The following is a 3,933-nucleotide window of genomic DNA, read 5'->3' on the forward strand; positions in this document are numbered from 1 at the left end:
TCATGCAGATCTCTTGAGTTCAAGGACATTTTATAGAGCAAGTTGTAGGACAAACAAGCTCAGAGAGTGAGGAAACTTATGGAAAAATTGAAACCTAAGGAAGATGTTATTAGTCAAGGGGCCCATGTTACAGGCCCAGCAAGCAGTCTTGCTTTAGACATATGGCTGTCTTTAGAATCAAGGATGTAAGTCTCTCTGTGACTAATAAAAGCCACTGATACAAGGAATATGTCAGGGTTTTCCCTGTATGAAGGCCTAAAGAAGCCATTGATTAAAGCTGTAAAAGTTAAACCTGGATGTCCTTAGACACCCCGGAATACTAGAGATGTCAGGACTATGGGACAATTGCTAAGGAAAGTTACTAATGTAATCTTGAACTAGCTCAAGAAAAAGAATGTGTTGTACTCACCAAAGCTGAAGTGTCGATGATTTGAAGAACATTAGACATGGAGATGCAGAGTTTGGAGTTTGTCCACCTGTTGTTTTGGGTTTTTTGTTTGTATGTTTTATATATTTGGGATTTTTCTGCATTATGCTCTTCTCCCTGTATTGTAGAGCAGCAGGATATATCCTGTGCCATTATATGTTAGAAGCATTTGATCTGTCACTTGACTTTCACTTTATAAGGGATTACAGTTAAGAGTGTAAGGGTCCATGATTAGCCTTCGAATGACAGTTCAGACTCACATACTACGAAAGCACAAAGTGATTTATTTTTCAGAAGTCCAGCACTCAGGGGTCTCCCATCTACAAAGATGGTGAGAACCTCAAGTGAGCTTGCAGGCTTGATTTAAATATTAGTGGAATATGGGGTAGGGGTAGGTGACCACTACCTTAATCAGAAGATCTGATGAAGATTGGAGAAGTGGCAGAAGAATGGTTGTCCCCTAGGATACAAGGTGCTCAGGGTAATTCTGCTTGGTCCAGAGAATTCTGGAACAATGGAAAATGGGTGGGGGAAGGGAAGCATACCTGTATGTTTCAAGCTCAGGTGATCTGATGAAGGTTGGAGAAGTGGCAGGAGAATGGAGGCTGTGGGGATAGCAGGCTGCTCATGGCAGATATGCTTGCTCCAGAAGACTCAGCAAGCATGAAATATGAGTAGGGAAAGGAAAGCTTATCTGTATGGTTCAGGCACAGCAGGTCTCAGGAAGTTGGGGTGAAGCTTACTTTGTCTGGCCTCAGTGGGAGAGGAAGCACCTAGCTGCACAGAGTACTTAACTGTCAAGGCAGGGAGGATGGATAGAAAGATGGCTCCACACTTTCAGAGGAGAAGGGAAGGCCACTAGGGTAAGAATTTTGTGAGGGTTATCTGGGTGCAATCAGTAAACTGGTTGTAAAGTGAACAAGAAAAAATCTGAGAAGAATAAAATCTTTCCAATAAAACAATGCATGTGGTACTGTGTTATGGCTACAAGCCTATGGAGAGCAGGACTTTGAGTATGGGGGTAAGATTATGGACCCTACATCCTTTTCTACAAGGAGTGGCACTAGTAGGAAATGTAGCCTTATTGGAGTAGGTATGACACTGTCTGAGAAGTGTCTGAGAAGTGTGAAAATGTCGACTTTGAAGTCATTTATGTTCAAGCTACAACCAGTATGGTGTACAGTCTCTTTCTGCTACCTGTGGACCAAACTGTAGAGTTCTCACCTCCATCACCAGCACCATGTCCACATACATGCTGTCCTACTTCCCACCATGATGATAATGGACTAAACCTCAAAAACTGCAAGCCAGAACCAATTACATGTTTTCACTTTTACAATACTTGTGTTTGTCATGCTATCTCTTCACAGTTGAAACCCTAAGAAAAATATTGATAGTACATCAACCTATGTTACAAGATTTAAACTTGAATGCTGACTATCCTATCGTATAAAATCTCTAATATATGAATGTTGCTTTGATTTCAAAAGTTATTTAATGTTTCTTATATAGTCTTCTATTAAGAATTTTAGCATTAACAAAATTAAAATGTGTGGACCAAACAAGATGGATACACTGGAGATGACTGGTGTTTAGAAGGTTTACACATAAGAACCATGACTTGATGCTTGGCAGTGGTGGAGCACGCCTTTAATCCCAGCATTTGGGAGGCAGAAGCAGGTGGATTTCTGAGTTTGAGGCCAGCCTGGTCTACAGAGTGAGTTCCAGGACAGTAGGGGCTACACAGAGCAACCCTGTCTCAAAAAAACAAAAAACCAAAAAACAAAAAGCCAAAAAAAAAAAACAAAATAAAACAACAACAACAACAAAGAATCATGACTTGAAATGTACCCATGACTAATCAATGATGTACAAGCCAGGCTGGATAAAACAGCCTCTTAATAGAATTCATGAAAACCCATTAACAGCAACCATCCACCCTTTCACAGATAACCTGACATGAAAAATCTGATTACAGAAGACCCTATATTGAAAGGAACAATCGATCACTTAGATGATGGGAATCCCACTGTATACATTTTAGCAGGAAAATATGTATCAGCAAGTAAAGGAGCAATAAAGGAACAAAACCCACAGAAAGAACATGAGAATCACCAAATAAACCTCACTAAATGGATTTACCACACATACAGTAAATTTCAATACCTAACCAAAGGTTTCAGATTACAAACTACAGAATTGAGCTACACCATTATACTTGAATAAACATGGCAAATAATTTACTTCCTTCAAGGATAAGAAAAAGAGATGGAATGAGATGTTTGTCTTGAAACTAAGGAAAACTATGATGTCTAACATCTACAACAAATTGTTTATGAGCATAGAGTTTTTCCTTGTATGAGTGCTTTCCTATTTCTTTCTTTTTTTTTTTTTGTTTTTTTTGTTTGTTTGTTTGTTTTTTGTTTTTCCAGACAGGGTTTCTCTGTGTAGTCCTGGTTGATCTGTAACTCACTCTGATCTGTTCAGGCTGGCCTCGAACTCAGAAATCCTCCTGCCTCTGCCTCCCAAGTGCTGGAATTAAGTGCTTTCCTATTTCATCACATCAAGATAATGTATAAAGACTTTAAAATATTTACAGGACTAGGGTCATAGCTGAGTAGTTAAGACATGTTTATTCCATGGCCCAAGATCAAGTTTTTGACAACTTCCTGAAATCATTTGTACAAGAAAATACAAGAGTCTAACTTTCTTGGAAACCAACATGCACATACATGTGACAGGAAGACACACTAACAACACATAACTAAAATTTAAACAAATCACTTAAAAAACCACAATTTGCACTCATGACTCTTTTTCTCCTCAAAGCATTCATTAGTATAGCCCACATGATGAGGCATCTAAGGGCTTATTTACAGGGCTTTTCTTCCTCATAGAAGAAAGGGTTCACTTCCCAAAATGCAAGTATTTGTGCTGGAATTCAGAAAATCTACTCTTCTCAATGGGTGTTATCATTTGGAAAGATTTAGTAATTGCTGTCCCTACTAGAAGAAACATGTCACTGGGGTTTGGTTTTGAGAGTTTAAATCTTTACATAACCTCTTGTTCCCCTTGGCTGCTTCATGCTTTGGTTTGAGTGACCTTTGAACTTCCTGCTTTACTGCCATGTCTCACACTTGTTGCTATGCCTCATTGATGGAATCCCATACACCTCTGGCACCATAAACACAAATAAAGCATTTGATAAGTTGTCAAAGACGTTGTGTTGTATCAAAGCATCAGAAAAGGTACTAAGACAGATCCATAAAGTTTTACACTTAGATGACTTATTTGGTGTAATTGAAAAGATCAATGAAATCTAAATGTGCTATCTAATACTGTATATTCATAGGTCGGTGGTGGCGCACGCCTTTAATCCCAGCACTTGGGAGGCAGAGTCTGGCGGATTTCTGAGTTTGAGGCCAGCCTGGTCTACAGAGTGAGTTCTAGGATAACCAGGGCTACACAGAGAAACCTTGTCTTGAAAAACAAAAAAAAAAAAAAAA

The sequence above is a fragment of the Grammomys surdaster genome, unplaced genomic scaffold, assembly GCF_004785775.1.
Source record: "Grammomys surdaster isolate TR1022 unplaced genomic scaffold, NIH_TR_1.0 122870, whole genome shotgun sequence".
Classification (NCBI taxonomy): Eukaryota; Metazoa; Chordata; class Mammalia; order Rodentia; family Muridae; genus Grammomys; species Grammomys surdaster.